General features: G+C 40.8%; 1 long non-coding RNA gene across 1 annotated transcript; it reads right to left on the minus strand.

Annotated features, from left to right (window-relative positions):
• Positions 1-4074: 4074 nt before the first annotated feature.
• LOC122667206 lies at positions 4075-18216 on the minus strand. Its single transcript, XR_006333773.1, has 3 exons — positions 17738-18216; positions 9602-9614; positions 4075-4085 (listed from the first exon to the last, which is right to left on the minus strand). It is a non-coding gene; the product is annotated as an uncharacterized LOC122667206 (long non-coding RNA).
• Between the last annotated feature and the right edge of the window lie 1361 nt (positions 18217-19577).

The raw sequence follows: 19577 nt of genomic DNA on the forward strand, positions 1-19577 counted from the left end.
ATGTGGCTCCGACACCCGGATGTCTCAACAGTTGCAAAGAAAGCTTGGGCAATCAAGGGCAAAGGGACTGCACTCAATCTCTCCAACGAAAAATGACAATTGTAAACCCGTGTTCCAACAAGTGGAACAGAGAAGTGTTTGGAAAGGTGCAAGCTAAGATCCAATCCTTGTTAAAAGAGCGGAAACACTTCAAGACCGCCCAACTAATGAGGCGAATCATGCCAAGGAGGTGGAAATCTCCAAGTTGTTGGAGGAAGAACTGGCGAGGCAAGCGGCGATGTGGCAGAAATCTCGTATTGCTTGGTCCGCAAGATGGAGACAAGAACATCGCTTTTTTCATGCTTCAACGCCGATCCCGTGCAACAGAACAAAATACTTAAGCGCTCTTTCATCGTGTAATGGTCCTCTAATGAACATGAAATTTTTACTGAAGTTATGGATCATTATAACTCTCTCTACTCGCTGATCCTATTATCAACCGGCCATTGAGGAGGTTCTCTCGTGGTCCCCTCTATAATTGATTATGACACAAATGCCACCCTCTGCTCCATTCCCACTTTAGAAGAGATCGAACCAGTCTTTGCCATGGGCCCTTTGAAATCCCCTGTGCCCCGATGGTCTACCTCCCCTCTTTTACCAACATTTCGGGATATGACCAAGGCCGACATTGTTAGATTCGTAGAGGAATTTTTACCACTGCGTCCCTTCCCCCGATATAAATGACACTCTCGTGTGCTTGATCCCCAAAGGTGCAAACCCAGAAACCATTGATCAATACCGCCCCATAAGCTTATGCAGTGTAATTATGAAATTAGTTACAAAAATTATGGCAACCCGCCTGCAACTGATTCTTAACTCTGTCATATCCCCCTCCCAGTCAGCATTTGTCCCCGACCGTATGATCTCAGATAATATTTTGACAGCGCATGAGCTGTTTCATTACATTCGGGGAAGAAAGAAAGGGAAGACCAAATTTATTGCCATTAAGATGGACATGAGAAAAGCTTATGACGCATGAGCTGGACCTTTATTGATGAATGCATAGAGCTTTGGGCTTTTCGGATCATTGGATATCTATGGTGATGAGTTGCATAACCTCGTGAGATATCATATGTTAATTAATGGAGCTACTAGAGGCACAATCACCCCTTCCAAAGGCCTCTATCTTCATTATTTGTGCTCAAGCCTTAAGTTGTGTTCTCTCTAGGGTGAAGCATTGGGTACCATTCTGGCATTAAGATCGTAAATCGTATGAGCCCCATTTCCCATTTGTTATTTCTTGATGATTGTATTCTCTTTTCTAAGGTCAAGTGCAAGAAATCCATACTTTAAAACACTGCATTGATACTTATTGTGCCGCCGGACAAGCCATCAACTTGAACAAATCCTTGATTACATACAGCCCCAACACTCCTCCACGTATCAAGAGATGGTTCTCTAAGATCTTGCATATTAAGTATGGCGATGGCCCTAGGAAATATCTAGGTCTCCCAACCGAGTTTGGAGTGTCTAAAGTTCAGCTATTTAGAGAGCTTGGGGAAAGAACCAGCAAGAGACTTCAAGGATGGAAGAACCATCTTCTTTCTCAAGCGGTAAGGAAGTGTTGTTAAAGCGGTTGCTTTTTCAATGAACAATTTCACTGCCTCTCATTTCAAGCTACCAACCACTCATCACACCCAACTTAAAAGATGGCTTCGATTTCTATTGGGGTGGCCAAGATGCGAATAAGAAACTCAAGTGGATCTCTTGGAAAAGGATGTGCCTTTCTAAAGAATCGGGGGGCTTGGATTTGAGATTCTCAACTGCATAACAAAGCTATGCTTGCTAAGGTGGCTGGCGGCTGTGGCAGCAACCAAACACAATGTGGGGAATTTAATGAAGCAAATCTATTTTCCCAAATGCTCCTTTCTTCAGGCAAAAGCAGGTTCAAAACCCTCTTGGGGGTGGAGAAGTATAATTGAAGGGAGAGATGTTCTTAAAGCTGGTCTTCTCCGGGTGGTGGGCAAAGGCAACCAAATCGATTTGGGATGATAATTGGTTACCTAGTAACCTAGATTTTAAAGTGCAACATCGGAAACCCGAAGATTGCCCTCTTATTTGGGTTTCTCAACTTATTGATCCTACCAACATGGTCTGGAAAGAAGAAGAGCTTAATAAATGGTTCCATCCAGATGATATCAGAGTGATCTTAGAAGTCCAACTTCCTTTATTTCCAAAAGAGGACATTCAAATTTGGGGTGGTACTCGAAATGGGATATTCACAGTTAAATCAGCTTATCACTTTTTGTGTAATCAACAAGCTCTCAAAGACAAGCTTAAAGCCTCACCCTCCGGTACTATTATCCCTCAAGTGCCCAAGCCGGTATGGAAATTAATTTGGGGTTGTAAGAGCATTCCCAAGATTAAGACTTTTCTTTGGAAGGCCTGCGGTTTTGGCTTAGCAACAGGGAAGGCCTCCACCATCGGCGATTACCGTGGACCCACTTGTCATCGATGTAGTGAACCTATTGAATCCATCGATCACATTCTCTTTCAATGTGAGTTTGCTCGGCGATCCGGTTCGCTCCCCTCTTACTATTAACTTTGGATGTGAGAATATGACCTTAGTGGAGTGGATATCTAGTGGACCAAACTTCTCGCTAAGGATAAAGCTAATGGTCATTTAGTCATTAGTCTCTGTTCCTTTCTCTCTTGGTTCATCCGGAAAGCGAGGAATAACTCCATCTTCAATCAAACAACTACCTCTCCTTCGCAGTTTGCTCTATGACGGTCAAGGCCTATGAGGAATTTTGGAGCTCAAAAAGAGATACAGCATTGCCAAACCAAGCTTCACCTCATAGCACGCCAACAAGATACAAGGTGGACCCCTCCTCCTTACCCCTCTATGAAGCTGAATCTGCGACGCGTCTATTCATGGAGAACGTAAGCTATCCAGTATTGGCTTTGTTGTAAGAAACTCAACTGGACTCTGCACTGGCGGTATCGGATCCCCGCATTTCACTACTCCTCTTCAAGGAGAAGCTTTGGCTATTAGGTCCGGATTACTACACGCATTGGGTGATTGCATTGAGGACATCATGGTAGAGTCGGATCGCAAAGAATTGTTGGATCTTCTTTCTCGTGGCAAGGATTCCTCTCCTCCCATATACATTCTCCCCATAGTTGAGGACATCGTAGTCTACTATGTTTTGTAAATGCCGGTTTGTTTATATTCCAAGGTTAAGCAATGTTGTGCCGATACCTTGGCCAAGAAGGCGTTGTCTATTACGGGTATGACAACTTGGCGGTTTCCTCTTCATGGTTAATCAACCTTTGCAAAGGTGATACCATGTGTAAACCCCGTCCCTCTGAATAAATGCTCAGTTACCAAAAAAAAAAAAAAATTTATAAAACTGTTCACTCTATGTTTGAGTTAATAAAAATAGACAAAAACAAGTTTAGTTTTATAAAACTAGACAAAACAGTTACTCTCCTTCCTTCTTCGGCAATTCCCCTTTGAAAAAATCTCTTTTTATTTCCTCTATTACTTGGGATAGCAGAGAATGGTGGTGGCTAGGACAAGGGTAGGGTTGTAGGGAATGGAGGATGCCTGGGCGAGAAGGCAATGACAGGGGTAAAAATGTCTAAAAAAGTAAGCGTGGGAGGGAGAGACACTATTTTGTCTAGTTTTGTAAACCTTAACTTGTTTTTGTTTATTTTTGTTAACTCAAACATAGAGTGGACAGTTTGGTAAATGAAAACCCAAAAGTAGCTAATCATGTAATTTTCCTTATTTTCCACCGCTTTCCTACATATTTAGATTTTACTCAAAAGTACATGTCGATGCCAATCCAGGGGTTTATGTGAAGGTGTCTTCTTTTCTATTTTATTTTTGGGTAATTTACACATACCACCCCTAAGGTTTGACGAAAGGATATTTTTACCCCCCAGTTTTGAAAAAATCTGCGTACCCCCCCTAAGGTTTGCAAATGGTAACAAATAAGCCCATTCTGTCAGTTCATGACTAACTGTGTTAAAATTTAGATTTGAATTGACGAAATTGCCCTTGGCAATTTAGGGTTTCAAATTAGGGAAAAACCCCAAATCTGAACCCTTCGCTCACTTGCAACTCATCTTCCTCCCCATTCCACTTCTGCTTCTGCCCTAAATTAGGGTTTCAAATCCCTACCATGCCCAAATCCAAATCCATTACCTTGTGCTGATAACTGTGGAGTTAGTATAAATTTGCACATTTCATCTGATTACAAAATAGGATGGATAGCTCGTATCACTCTTTTTAATTGCGAAGAAATCAATTTTGAAGATTGGTTTATTGCAATACAAATGAACAAAGCTTACTCTGGTTGTGAGAACGTGTACGTATTCTCAGTGCGCGGTTCAAGAGCTGAGAGTTGACAGAGATTTTACTATTCTTCGTTCTTCGATGAAGAAGAAGAGAAGAAGAAGAAATTGCAGAGATGCTCGGGTTAGTTGTGCCTTAAATCGAAGTCCTTGTAGAATAAGAGAACCAGGAAGAAGAAGAGGGCAAGATATCTGATCTTCCTCCTGATAAAGCCAAAGATGAGAAAATTGGAAACTAGTCATTCCATTGTCGAAATAGTATTTCTTACCAACCACCATGGACGAGATCAAAACCAAAGATATCTTCCAATTACAGGTTTGTAAGATCCCACTTGATATGAACAGAACTGCATTATTTCCTCCCCCAAAATAGAGAATCAATGGTGTTCTGAATCCAGATTACAAGTGTGGTGCTCCAATTAGAGTTGACCCAATCGATTGGTCAATTGGTAGATGATGTTTTGAGTGGATCAACATATTGAAGTGCTGCAAAAGTGACAAATTAATCGACGATTGTTACATGGACTAATCCGTTCTCATCGATGAACTTACGGGTTTTTTTTTTGGAATATAGGTTTTGATTACTTTCTGATTTAGCAGGAATATATTTTGATGGGTATTTTCAGCTTGTGAGTTCAATCATTTGGATGCCGATGTCCGGTTGCCTCCACGAAAGTTCTCCAATCGGACCGAAGAAGCAGAGTTGTAATATCTGCTGAGCTCGGATTCTAACAGCCTTGGATTTTTTTCCAATTTGAAACCCTAAATTCCTTAAGGGTTGAAAGGGTTGTGAAACCTGCAACTCATCTTCCCCAATCCATTTGGGGAAGATGAGTTGCAGGTTTTTTTTTTTTTTTTTTTTTTTTTTTTCTGTTTTTTGCAAGGGTAATCTTGTCAGTTCATCTCTTATTTTTAACACTGTTAGTAATGAATTGACGGAATGGGCTTATTTGTTGCTATTTGCAAACCTCAAGGGGGTACGTAGAATTTTTTAAAATTGGAGGGTAAAAATATCCTTTTGTCAAACCTCAGGGATGATATGTGTAAATTATCCTTTATTTTTTTGATCGCATCAACGGAGGTGTCGTGTTGTGATGAAGTGAGAGAGTTTTTTTTTTGATAAGAATGAAGGGAGAGGGTACCTGAGATGGAAAATACAAATGAGTACGGAATACGGAATCATTTGCACGTTTTATTGGCGGTGCGTTCGAACAAGGCACTTGGGACTTTGGGAGATTCTTCAACTTACAGATCCGTGCCATAAGTAGGGGTAAGGTAAAGGTGTCGCAACTCGCAATTGCGTCAATAGTGTCAAACAAAACATCACGACTTAAGGGGTCAAACTGGACGGTTGCGGATAATCAAGATGATTCCTTCTCTGATTATCTAAAAAAGATGGTTGCTTGTCACTTCTCGTCAGACGGTTACAAAATTTGGTTTAGGGACGGTTTGACAATCTGGTATTGGTTCCTCAATGGTTTTGGATACGGGTGAAACAGGGCCGGGTTTAAAACCCCAGCCAACCTGAGAACTCTCAGCTCAGCCCAAGCCCAACCCGGCCCTAAGGTTGGGCTAAGATATCTCAGCGTAGGCTCAATCCTATTGCGCTCAGGTCGGCCCTGATTGACCTTCATCGGGCTGGGTTAGTCCTGATTGACCTTGATTCTATGCATTAAAAAAAAGAGACACATGATGAGCATCACATCTTGAACACGTACAACTTTGTGTTACAATTTTACAGAAAATGAAAGCCTTTGTTGAGATGTTATCTTATAGTTTAACCAAAAAAAAATCAAATGTTAAATACTTTTGTTAGATGTTATTTACCCTAGTCTGGCCCAACCCTGACCTAGGGCTTGAAATTCTCAATCCTAACTCGCCCTCAGGGTTGAAAAATCCAGCCCAAACCCTATTTGGGCTCAGGATGGGCTAGGGAGGGCTTGGGCCTACAGGGCCAAGCTTACACCCCTAGTTTTGTTTTTTTGGAATTGGAGAGATTTTAATTTGGGGGGGGGGGGGGGGGGGATAGGCCCCAATGTGATTTGAACTCATGACCTCTTATTTGAGGAGTTGGTCTTTTGCCAACTGAGCTGATCCCTTGGGGTTACACCCCTAGTGTTGGATATTCAAATGTCTCAAATATTTATGGGGAAATGGTTTCTGTGGGGAGCGTGGTCCTTGCGTGCAGACACAGAGGGAAAGGAGAAAAGGGTTGGGGGGGGTGAAATGATCGCCTACCCCATGAAAGGTGGAAATACTTGCCCTGTTATGCTTCAACGCATGTTCCTACTGGCCCTCATGCGTGCATAAGGGCCACGCTCTCCACAGAGATTTCTTCTCTAAGATTTAAATAAGTCCAAAATTTCTCACGCAGAAATCCATTAAGGGACTCGCTTGATCATTTCATAGCTCCTTGTGAGAGGGCATAGGGGAACGGGACTGCGCATCATTCTTTTTTCCATTCTTGTAATTTGTTAATTGTCTTTTTAACAAAAAAAAAAAAAAAAAAAAACACATTGGCCATTGTCTAATTCCTAAAAATTATTTAACTTAATCTTTGATGGGTAAGTAAAAAATTCGTGATTGTTTTCTGTCTGGCTATGTAGCGTACATTGGCATCTCCCCATGTCTATCTTTCTCCTCTTTCCTATGAAATGATATATCCGCTCCTATTGTGTGAGGAGAGAGATAAAAATTAAAAGCTATTTAATGTATTTTTTAAATGAAATGATAAGACTTACTATACTCATTAAAAAAATGTGAGTAAACTTCTCGTAGACCTTAAAGTTTGTTCACCTATCATGGAGTCCCCAAGTTTTTTAAAACTTGACTTCCAGACCCAGAACATGGACGAAATACATGTTCTATTAGAATCGGTGGTTAACTGCTGATGTAGTAGACCGTAAATGAGGAAATCAAACAATCTTTTACCCATAAAAACGGAAAAAATAAAAAAAAAAGCATCCTAAATCGATTGCTTTTTCCTTTTCTCTTTACTCTTCTTTCTCTTCTTCATCTCAAACAACCCTCTGCCGCCATTTCCGTGAGAGAGGACAATCGCCATCGCTGTGAGGGAAGACCACCGCCATTACCGTGGCAGGACAACCGCCATCGCCATCCTCTTCTTCATTTCAACGTTACGATGTTTCGATCGTGTAAATCTTTTTGAACAAATTCTTTCCTTTCCGCTGCTATCGATCTTGTTTCCGTTATTTTTTTTTGTCGAAGATCTGAATTTGAATATCAGAAAACAGAAGAGAGCCACAAAAAGAAGGCGGCACTCACTTCTCCCCTCTTGAATCGCCCATGGCTTGTCTTATTTCGGCTCTGAGTCGTCCTGGTCAAAGAAGAAGGCACCGACCCTCATTGTAGTGAGAGCTTTCTTTCTTTCTTCCTGCAAGCTCTAGATGTGGGATCGTGCAGAAGAGAAATCCCATACTAGAAAGATAAAAAAAAAAACGACAATTCCACTGGTGAGTGCTTTTAATCATTTAAGAGTTTTCCTTTTTCCAATCTTTCGTTTCCTTTTTCCAATCTTTCGTTTCCCCTTCATAGTCCATCTATCCTTTCCTAAATGATTATAATTCTAATTTCCATTCAGATTTTTTTCTTGTTTTTTATTTTCTTTTATGAATTTTCTATTTCCAGATCCCTTTCTCAAGTAGAAGCAAGCAAAAGGTAGGAAGATTTTATATATATATCAGAGGGATTTTTGTTTTGGGAGAGGAAAGGAAGTGATAGGAGAATAAAAGCTGGATTTTGCGGGGCAGGGAAGAGAAGGGCAGCAGCAGCAGCTACACGAGGAGTAAGAACGTGAACAGATCGATAAAAAATAACGGAAACAAATACCAGATCTGAAAACTGACTCGGACAAAGAAAGAGTCAAAGAGGAGGAGAGGGATGCAGAATCGGAGAAATCCTCACCGTACAGGGGAGTGAGGAAAGGGTGGTGGGGCGGCGTTGCAGGAGAAACAGAGTGGGATTGCAGGGAAGGAAAGGGGTGGGGGAGGGGGGGTGGGGAAGGGCGGAGAGGCAGGTGTGTGCGCTAGAGAAAGACGAAGAAGATGAAGTTCAGAATAAAAAATTGAAAAAAAAATGTTCATTTTTAAGCGTTAGTGGGTCCCATCGATTAAGGCAGAGGGTTGTTGTCTGACATCAGCAGTTAACTGTTGACTCTAATGGAACATGTATTCCGTTTTCTGGGTCTGTAAATCAGGTTTTAAAAAATTTGGGGGTTACATGATAGGTGAGCAAATCTCAAGGATCTACAAGAAGTGTGTTGTCTTAAGGGAGTATTGAATGACACCTCTATAAGAGTATTTTAGAACTTGACATATTCATTTAATTGCCATTTTTTCATATTCCCAAAAGTATATCAATAAGGTTAAATATGTCCTTTCACATTGGAACAACATTAAATGTTGTATTACAACTTTCAATTTTTTGAAAACCTTTTTTTTACCCCAATATTTAGTTTTGGAGAAAGTTTTCATACACAGGAGTGTAAACCGTGTATGTGAGAGGGCCTCTCACAAAGAGTTGGAAAAGTTATAAATCCCCACCCATTAATTAATGCCTTGAAACTCCCACCTTCTCACATACACAGTTTACACGACCGTGTATGAAAACTTTCCCCTTTAGTTTTGCATTAAATAACTTTTAGGAAAAAAAATGCATTTTTCATGGCTTTGCATAAATATGAGGTGCGAGGATGGAAATGTAATTAATTGTTTTTGTTAGAGCGGCAAGCATGGTCACCGCGAAGAAGACTGTAATCTCCCTCTTTCTTTCTCTTATGAATCTGTCTTCACGTTTTTATTATTGATTTCTATTCCTGTGTTTTTTGTCGGTTGTTCCATGCGATTGTACAAATTCTGTCACTTTTGGGATAGAATTGACTCTAGTAAGCACTTCATTTCTCTCCTTAGTCCTTTCGTTCATTAGGGTTTTCAGTCTCTCTGTTAAATTGCTTCCTTTGCTGTTCTTCCTTTTCTGTTCTTCTGGCTCGTAAAGGATTTCATTACAATGTTTTCCACCATTGTGCATCAAGGGTTTTTCCGCTATTGCACAAATAATCAATTGAAGATCGTTAGGGTTTTTTCCGCCACTGTGCATTAGGGTTTTTTTTTGCCGCTGTGCGTGTTAGGTCTCTTCGTTGTTAGTGCGTGTAATCCAAACTTCCCATCTCCTCCTTAGCTTCTTTTGCATGATCCTTGGAACCGCTACCAAATACGATGCTGATGATGACGACGATGATAACGATGACGGAAAATCTGCCTAGGAAAGCATTCCCCCTTTCATGGATCATCACTGCCCTGCCTTCCACTCTGTTTCACTGCCCTCTGTGGCTGGCCCCCCTCCGCCTTGCTCCACTGCTCTATGTACCCGCCCTCACTGTGTCTTGCTCCACCTCCCTCTGCGCCCGCACCCCTTCCGCTCTGCTCCCACCATGGCTATCACTGCCAATACTTTTCGCCATACCCCTTCCCCTCCCCCTCTCCTGAAGCTCCCTGTTCTGTGTTTGATTAGGTTTTTTTGCCAACGTCGGCAGACAATCACAGTTTATGTGCTCCAAATTTATGTTTCAGTTTCTGGGTTGTATATGGACAACACCAAGGGGCTCCCAATCAAGGGAGGTTATTCTTTTTTCTTTGTTTGTGTTTGCAGGTGATTTCGACTCAGATGTTGGTGGCATTGAGATTATCATTGGCTCCGAAGCTCCAGCCGTCGTTCAATCTTCAACAACCCTTTACTGTCGTCGGACAAAGCTCCACTCGTCGATCCAGCAGATCCTTACAGATCTGTTCGAAAGTCGGTTGTGGCGGCAATTCTGGTGGTCTTCTTGCCGTCAATCAAAACTCCATTCGTCAATTCAGCAGACCTTTGCCGATCCAGCAAGTCTGTTTGAAAGTAGGTTGTGGTAGCATGTGGGCAGTGTGGCGTTGGGCTGTTCGGCATGTATGGGGCCCCCTCTATTGGCACGTATGTGCATGCACTTCAAATTTGCTGTGTCTACAGCCTGTTATCTAGGGAAGTAGTTGTGACCCAACCCCTATTTTGGATGACCTAGTCAATGACACGTGAGATCGGGTCAATTTCCTCTCCTTGGTTTTGGATACCGTTTATCCATACCTTACGTTTATCATGTTCTCTATCTGTTTTATGTATTTTGTTTTCCTTTGGTTGGCGTTGGGCGTGCATGAATGAATAACCCTCTTTCTACCAAAATAATAATAATAATAATAACTTTTAGGAATAAAATAAGGGGCAAAAAAATAAGGTTACAAATTATATGACACCTTAAGGAATATCGATAAGAAAATCCATTAACTATATATTCTTACAGTGAAGGATGGGCACGCTACCCGCTCCCCGCTCCAGGCACCCTGGTAGCCTGGAACAATGAGTAGGTGGCACGGGGAGGGGTGGGGTGGTCTTTTGCAAGGGAGTGGGAGAGAGATAGACACAGCCTAAGTACCTTGGCCGTGTGCCCAGAATTTTCTTCGCATACAAATAATTAAATAAATCCAAAACCTTAATAATTATTGAGTATTAATTAACCATAATAAGTAAGAATACATCTTGTTGTAATCAAAATTAGTTTTACATTTTTGCCCTTTTAGTAGAAGACTTCTATTTTCCAATGGTGGTAAATTTAATAATTACATAATAACAAGGACATTTTCAAATTATTTTGAAAACCTTTGTTTAATCCTACATTAAATAACTTCTAGGAATAAAACATGGGGTAGTCAAAAGAAGGTTGCAACTCCTCTCTTCACCATTTTTTTAGATGAAAAAAAATAATTTAAGAAGAGGGCAAGTTTATAGGTATATCATGAACAAAGGAAAGTCTGTCCTACTGGGCTTTGGTAGCCCAAAAATTAGTTAGAGCTAACAAAAGGGGGTCCTTGGTTGTAACAAAAATAGGACCACTAAGATTATCAGAAAAAAAAAAAAAAAGATAACAGGGGCCATGGCCATGCTGCTTGAGTTGGAGATGGAAGAAGGCCGGGCAACAACTTATTCAAGCACCAAATTTCTTTCACCTTCAGAGTTAGTTGAGAAGCATGATCAAGACCTACTGCAATGCTAAAAACTTCTAACTCCAGATTATGGTGAGAAGTGAAATAACCTACAGTGATCAAAATGAATTTTCCAACTTACAAAATGCAGTAAGCCCAACCAAAAGAGGTTAGTGTTAGATAACCTAGAGGGGGGGGGGTGAATATGTTATCACTAGTGAAATATAGGTTTTTTTATAATTTTTCAATTTATCTTGAAATTAAAAGCAAGGTAATAAAGTAAAGTGCTCAAAGTAAAAAGACACAGGATTTATAGTGGTTCGGCTAACCCAGCCTACATCCACTCCTCTCAACCTTGAAAGAATTTCACTAGTCTCTTCCTTTCAATACAATAGGTGGGAAAAATATCTTTACAATATTTTATTAAGATAAGTAGATCCTAATCTTTTAAGGATAAGAGAATCCCTTGCACACCTAAGTACAGTCTAGACTAATGCAAGAATACTTTGTCCATCTAGAGTCACCTGACTCAAGAGCAAGAAACAAAAACAATTACAAGAAAAAGAGTAAGAGTTACCTAGGCAATGAGTGTGTCATATACTCCTTGCAAGTGTCAAATGATATGAAATGAATGCATGTGACTTTTGACCTTCTTTAGAATTTTTCTTTAGAATGAAAGCTTGTGAAGATCTTGAATGTTGAACTCAATCTTGAATGATATTGATGGAGACTAGTAGACTTCAATCAATAGAGCTTTAGAAGACTTTTTCACTTCTCAATAATGATCTTTTGGATTGTATTGGATAGGTGCAAAGGACTGACATGTTCTCTATTTATAGGCTCATTTAAGGCTCTAAAAACATGTGCAAAATGTGCTTTAACAGATCTATTTTTGTCCATCCGGTAGACCTGAAGGATGATCTGGTCGATATCCGATCGATCGGATGATCATCCAGTTTGATTTGGTTGACCGGATCAACCAACTGGTACGTACCAGTTGTGCTTCTGCTAGCATCCGGAAAAAATGGCTGAATGATCCGGTAGACCAGATCATTGTCCAGCACCCTGTATTGCCTGTTTTTCGACAGGTTCGATTATGGGATTTCGTTCCAACCTTTTGTTAACCTATACTAAGGTCAAGAGGGTTTCTATATCAACCTCCTAAGGTCTCTACATGATGCATATGATGTTTCATTTATATGTATGCAATTACAAGTATGCAAGTGTGTATCTATGTGCATGCGCGAACATCTTCTTGACGGTCTTGAAGCACTCTTTCTTCACGAACTCTTGCTTGAGATTTAAGGTATGTCTTTCAAATCTTTGTTCCTTCAGATTTGCCTGGGAGGTGGTGTGGGAGCATGAGGATAAAGTAACTTGGCACAATCTTGTTTGGTTCTCCACTACACAACCTAGGTTTTCTTTTCTAACGTGGTAGGCATTCCAACAGAGACTCACCACCAGGATTAAGATGACATCTTAGGGTATCACCAATGATACAACATGTTTTCTATGCAAAAGTTCTTCAGAAACAATAATAGACCACTTGTTTTTTCAATGCCCATTCACTGTGGTAATATGGAAGAGCATTTTTCAGCTTGGAGGTTATATAAGAAATATTGTGCTCTCTTGGAAGGAGGAAATTGCATGGATGACCCAACATTGTAAATGAGACTCACTCATTAATCATATTAGAAGGTTCAACATTGTTTCCACGGTGTATCGGATTAGAGCCTTTCGGCAACAAGAGAGCAGTTCAAGTTGTGTACTTCACCCCATCATATGAGAGACGAGAACTCATTTCATGAGAATGGATATTCGCATTCCTAACTCCAACACCAACATGGACTTCTTTCATTGATGGAAGATTAGGATCTCTTTCTTTCATCCTGGATCAATTCCACATGTATGGCCTCGCCCTCCACCTGCTTGGGTGGCTATGAATTGTGACAGATCAATTCAGGGGTTACTTGGGGGTTATGGTGCTATTGCTCATGATGCTTCTGGGCAACCGATAATCATGATTACAGGCACGACAGAGGATGACAACACCCTTGCGGATGGAACTCCTGGCAATTAAACGAGGTCTTATGAAATCTAGATCATGGAATCACACTAAGATTCAAGTTCGATCATATTCGTTGGCAGTACAGATGATTACTGATCGATTCCAAATCCCATGGTACACTCTTGGTTTGATTGGGGATATCTATGATTTGTGCGGGAGCTTTCGTAGAAGTGTCTTCGCACACCATGTGAGAGAGATCAACAGATGTGCCTACTACCTGACTGGATTTCTACATTCATGCCAGGAAATTCATTTGTGTATAGATAGTCTCCCGAAGGTTCTTATTATTATGATATGGATGAATGCGAATGAGAAGAAATTATTTAGATTGTAAATATCTGTATTCTTTCCTTTTTTTTTAATATAATATATCTTTTTCCCAAAAAGATAAAAAAATAATCGACCTCCTATTGCAGTACCCGCCCAAATTGTACTTAGTTTAAGAAATCTACACTTGAAAAATAGGAACCTTTCATAGGAGAGTTGCAGGAACCTTGGTCTGGAATTTATTATGATATGGACAACATGCCAACCAATTTTAAGATTGAACTAACTTATTACCACAACAGATTTTAGTGCCAAATGGAAAATGGACCACATATGAAAAATATCCGCATTAAAAATAGGGCATCTCTTTGACATGGTCCACATATTTCCTAAATGACTGTCTTTTTCAACTACAAACGTAGCTGATCTTGACTTTGCAAACCATTGTACCCTTCATTGGGTAGTCTATAAAGGTCGTTAATCTTGACTTTACAAACCATCGGCTATATCGAACACTCATTAGTATTCTATGTTGGCAGTTGTGAATGGTCATAGAGGTTACAAGCCATTGGCTATATCCAACACTCATGTTGCAAGTGGTGAATGGTCATATAGAGAACTCAACGTGTAGTTTGTTCTAGGGCTGAAATAGAGTCGGGTGTGGTTCGGTAGTTTGTTCTAGGGCTGAAATAGAGTCGGATTAGGCCAGGTTTTCTAAAACCCCAGTCCAATTCTGGAACCTTTAGCTTAACCTAGGCCCGTCCTGACCCTGATTCAGAGCCTAAAAACTTCAACCCAAGCCCAACCCTTCCCCCAAGGAAAACTTATAACACCAAGGCCAAACAAAACAGAGCTTTTGCGGGGCGAAGAATAAAAGAAATGTTGAAGAAGACTAATTAAGTATGTTCACCAATTAAAAGAAAGATAACCCAAACAAAAAACAAAGTTGGGTACGGTAATAAAAGGATAAATCTGAATATCTAACGAAAATCCATAATATCAATTTTGATTTTTAAGACAGTGAACCCATCTTGAAAGGGAAGCAGTGAAAGAAAAAGAACTGAACCTACGAAAGTCTAATGGGGAAGGAGAACCGAAACCAGAGAAATACCATGGTGATTTTATTTCTTTTTTTTTTTTTTTGGTAGATGGTGATTTTATTTCAAGGGAGGGGAATAGAGAGAGGCATCGCGAGATAGAACAACTGTGTGTGAGAGAGAGAGAGAGAGAGAGAGAGAGAAAGTACCTATGACTGGGCTGCGATCGCCGGCTAAGAAGAGAAGGAATTTACCAAAAAAAAAAAAAAAAAAAACCTAAGAAAAGAAGGAAGTTGCGGCGACTAAAACAGAAAATGAAAGTGAGAAACAAAATGAGAAGGAAAAGTGAGAGAGATGTGAGGTCGGCCGAGGAGAGGACAAACCTAAATGAACTTTATTTCACGATTTTGTCCTACATCGTTTTAGGGTTACGTATATTATGTTTATAAAGTTACTTCCCTAAAGTTAATTACCTTCAACCAAAAATAAAAAAGTTTATAATATATAATATATATAATTATATACATACAGGGCCGGGTAGAGCCGGGTTGGGCTCAGCCTGAGGCCTCAACCCTAGCCCAACCCAACCCTGACCCCGAGTCTGAAAAATCGAACCCTAACCCACCCTCAGGTTGAAAATTTGGGCCCAGGTCTTGTTCCGGCTGAGGACGGGTTAGGGTTGACAGGGCCAAACTTACACCCCTAGTTTGTTCTTGATGACGCAAAACTATTTTCCATGGCAAACACTTATTCTCATTTGAAGTAGTTTATAAGCAAATTGTGTAGATTATCTCAACTATATGGCTCAATAATATGCATCGGCCAATTCCAACTCTGATTCAATCATAATTAACCTCAACCCTTCAAATCCAAAACAATCGATGCACCCTGAAAATCCAGTACAATTGATGCACCAATCAGTTACCGGATTGGATCATCTCCAACGCGCCAGCGCGAGCACACCAATACAACACGCAACTGAAGGCTGGGTGGGCCACAAGCACCCCAAGGACAATGCCCAGCCATCCGATGCACGCTGCAGAGGATCTGAATCCATTAGTTACCTCAAACACTCACACATACAGAAGAGGAGTATGGGAACATTACACCGTTTTACTCTTGAATCTTAGGTGATGAAGGGAGATTTTTTCCAAAGGGAAAAAAGTCGCAGTACGATCGATAAAGTTGGATAAGCGCACCGTTATACGCAACGATTAAATCTCAACCGTTCAGATTTAACCAGTCGATCTTAACCGTTGAGTTTTCAACCTGTAACCGGCTCTCCAACCAAGTAGGGTTCCATTCTCTCTCCTCTCTCACAACACTGCAAACCATCTCTTCGACAATTCTCCGACGGCTCTCCATCTCTTCGACAATCAGCTCAAGATTACAGGTGAAGGACGATGACTTGATCTCCACTGATTACAAGCTTTAGCATCACCAAGCATCAACAACAACCAAGTGAGATTTGAAGCTTTGAAATCACATCTGGCGACATCACATTTTCATGGCTCATCAAGGGGTCGAATCTCATAGAAGAGGAAGACTTATGCAACAAGCACTTGGGGTTGAGTCGCCCTAAAGTGGGGGAATCTTAACCCTAAAGCTTGAGGAACAAAGATTGGTGAGGGAGGAGATCGAACCAGAATATCTGGGGCTGCTACTACTATCTAGAACATAGCATGGAAAGAGAAAACAGAAGAAAAAGCAGAAAAAGAAGAGGACAAGAAGAATAAATCAGAAGAGGGAAGAGATGCACGCAAGGCTCCTGACTATTTCCATTTCAGCAGTTTGATGTTTTCCTCATCAAACTGCCTTGTCGCTTCCAATGTCTCTGCGTATGTGAGCTTGTTGTTGAACATGACGAGTCACGACAGTTTCTTCCCATCTGATTTTGATCATGAACCTTGTTTGTTTGTGTGCTTTGGTTAAGAAGAGATTCTTGTTAGAAGAAAGCTACTAACCTCTCGTTTAAAGAGAAACAAGAAAAGAAAGGCCAAGTTTTTTTTTTCTTTCTTGCTTTGATCATGGAGGTTTTAGAGGTTTAAAGAGAAGAGATTCCATTTCAGGTTTCCTAGTTTCTAGGTACTGGATAATAAAAAGCTTAAAATTGAAATCCCGGTTTTTTTTTCTATATGTTAAGCGGTGTTGGAAATCAGTTTTCCAATCTCAACTTCTGTGTTACATGACGGTTTCATAGGTTCAATGGTTGCTGTAGCCTCCCAAATATTGTAAGTGAATTCGAATTCGAAATTATACTCTTATCTTTGAACGATTAAACAAAAATCTAATGTTTTCTCTATTTTCCATTTTCTGCTACACAGGGGAATAATAAGTTTGGGGGAATCCGACAGACGAAGCCATGCTTAGGAAGAGATCCAGATCAGTGACCAGTAAGCAAGCTCTCATGGCTGATCATGCCTCTCTTCCATCTCCCACGGACAAATACATCAGCCATGCTTCGTCTTTCTTCAGTTCTCCAAGGCAATTTACAGGTTTTGCTGCAAAGGTTTTTTCTTAGACAGATGGAGTGGTGAGCCCAACTTCAATTCTTGACATTAAACCATTATCTGGTTTTGGAACTCCCACTTAGTCCGACAGAAACACTATTAAATCTCTAGAACCTAATCTGGAGAACAAGCATCCATGAGTATCTGGTATTGCACCCGAGAGGCGATTGTCATTCAACAATAGTGACCTTAGGGATTTCAATCTGGAAATCTGCTCTGAGATTTTACCCGTGAAACTGTTGTGACCCAAGTCGAGCTCCCTCTTCTGAACCCAATCGCCCCCTTGTCGACAAAATCGAAAATCCCCCAAATCACCTAAAGCACTCCCCTGCAACGAAGAAGAATAGGAAAAAGAAGAAACCTTCTCTCACAGTGAGCAGGTTGATGGCTTTTTTTATTCAACGGCTATGATTAAAAGGTAAAAAAATAAATAGTTCATATTAAGCCGTTGCGTTTAACAAAAATACCCGTAGCACTGCTACCACCCACTCTTTTCCAAATAGGAAACATTGTTACATAAAAGAGAATTTGGCATCTTTAGGCACAAGTTACAATCTGTATCTGAAAATTTACAGTATACCATTACAGAGTGCAACAAATCGAAGTTGTATTGCCAACAAAAAGTTGAACCTTCAAGGATACTGAGCTCTGATTATACAACTTGAAGCTTGGGAGGAATTCCCAAAGAACCCAGGAACAGCATAAATACAAAAGGGTTCTTTCACCAAGATCTCACATTTGACATCTCTGAGGGATGACCTGATGTTAAGATATCTTCAGGATTTTCTGTTCAAGGTTTGAACTAATTTTACCACGAAACACCAGACCGTGGTTAGCAAAATTGCCATTATGCGACCTTGAACAAGGCCGGCAAGAACAATCAAAACCATAATTATATTCCCATAACTACCCGCTCTATTTCCACCATATCCTTCAAGTGGATCTGGGTTAGCTTCTTCTTTCTGTTTCTTTTGTCCTTCTTTCCCTCTGGCTACTCTCTGTTCTTCATCATTTGAGTCTTGCTGGTTCTCTATCTTCGAGCCACGGAATTTCTTTGGGAGCAGCCTCTTTAACTTCTTCGATTTGAGTTTCCCATTGCTTATCTTCTGAGTTATGAGGTTTGGACTTCGAACAATTTCCTCATCTTTCTCCGAATTCTTCCCCTTTTTGGAAGAAGCTGCAACTCCCCATCTTTTCTCACGACTAAACTCACTAAAAAATGGTTCTACATGTTGAATTTCATTGCTTCGTGCTTGACCACACTCACTAACATCGGATCCCAAACTCTCCCCATAACTGGATAAATCTGAACCAGCTGTATAGCTTCGACCTTGGCGTTTCTCAAGCGAATCAGATCTCCATCTTTTCTCGCTACTTAACAATTCAGAATCAGGCATTACCCATTGAACGTCTTTGCCCCGAGCTTGATCAATCTTACTCGAATCAAAACCACTTTTTGATCTCCATCTTTGCTCAAGCAAATTCATTTCTGTTTCTGAACTCCATCTTCTACCAATCATATCGAAACAAGGTTCTGAGAGTTGGACTTGTTCATTACGGGAATGATAAACATCAGTCATACCGATTCCCCATCTTCTTTCGCTACTAAGCGAATCAAAAACAATTTCTGGTCCTCTTCTCGGCCAAGCAAATAAGAACAGAACCCTTTTTGCAAAAGAGTCGAAGCTCTTCTCCGCATTCGGAAATAATTTAAGGAAGCCAAAAACTCGTATACAAATACATTCAAGAAACAGAAGAAGGAACGTTGATATTGTTATCCCAATGGCGAGCTTCTTCGTTGCGAAAGCCAGAATCACCATGAAAAGGACTTTGACAATAAGGATAAAAGCTCTGGCACAGCGAACAACTCCTCTAGACGCCACATCCGGGGCGCAATTAGCAACCGAACGTGGGATTTCCTTACCAGTCGGAGGTCGTTTTGAGTTGTCAATCTGAGGAGCTGAAACCAAGGGACCTGTAGAAGGATTCGAACTCGCCAAATTCGCAGAGGAATCCGAAGAGGCAATGGGACTGGAAGGGATAACTCCAACACGCCGAACTGCTCCTCTAGAAGCCACATCCGGGGCCAAATTAGGAACCAAAGGGAGGATTTCCTTACCAGTCGGCGGCCTCTTTGAGTTGCCAATCTGAGGAACTGAAACCACAGGACCCGTAGAAGGGCTCAAACTCGCCAAACTCGAAGAGGCAGTGGGACTGGAAGGGATAGCTCCAACAGACGGAACTCCTCTAGACGCCACGTTCGGGGCCAAATTAGCAACCAAAGGGAGAATTTCCTTACCAGTCGGCGGCCGCTTTGAGTTGTCAATCT

The sequence above is a fragment of the Telopea speciosissima genome, chromosome 7, assembly GCF_018873765.1.
Source record: "Telopea speciosissima isolate NSW1024214 ecotype Mountain lineage chromosome 7, Tspe_v1, whole genome shotgun sequence".
Classification (NCBI taxonomy): Eukaryota; Viridiplantae; Streptophyta; class Magnoliopsida; order Proteales; family Proteaceae; genus Telopea; species Telopea speciosissima.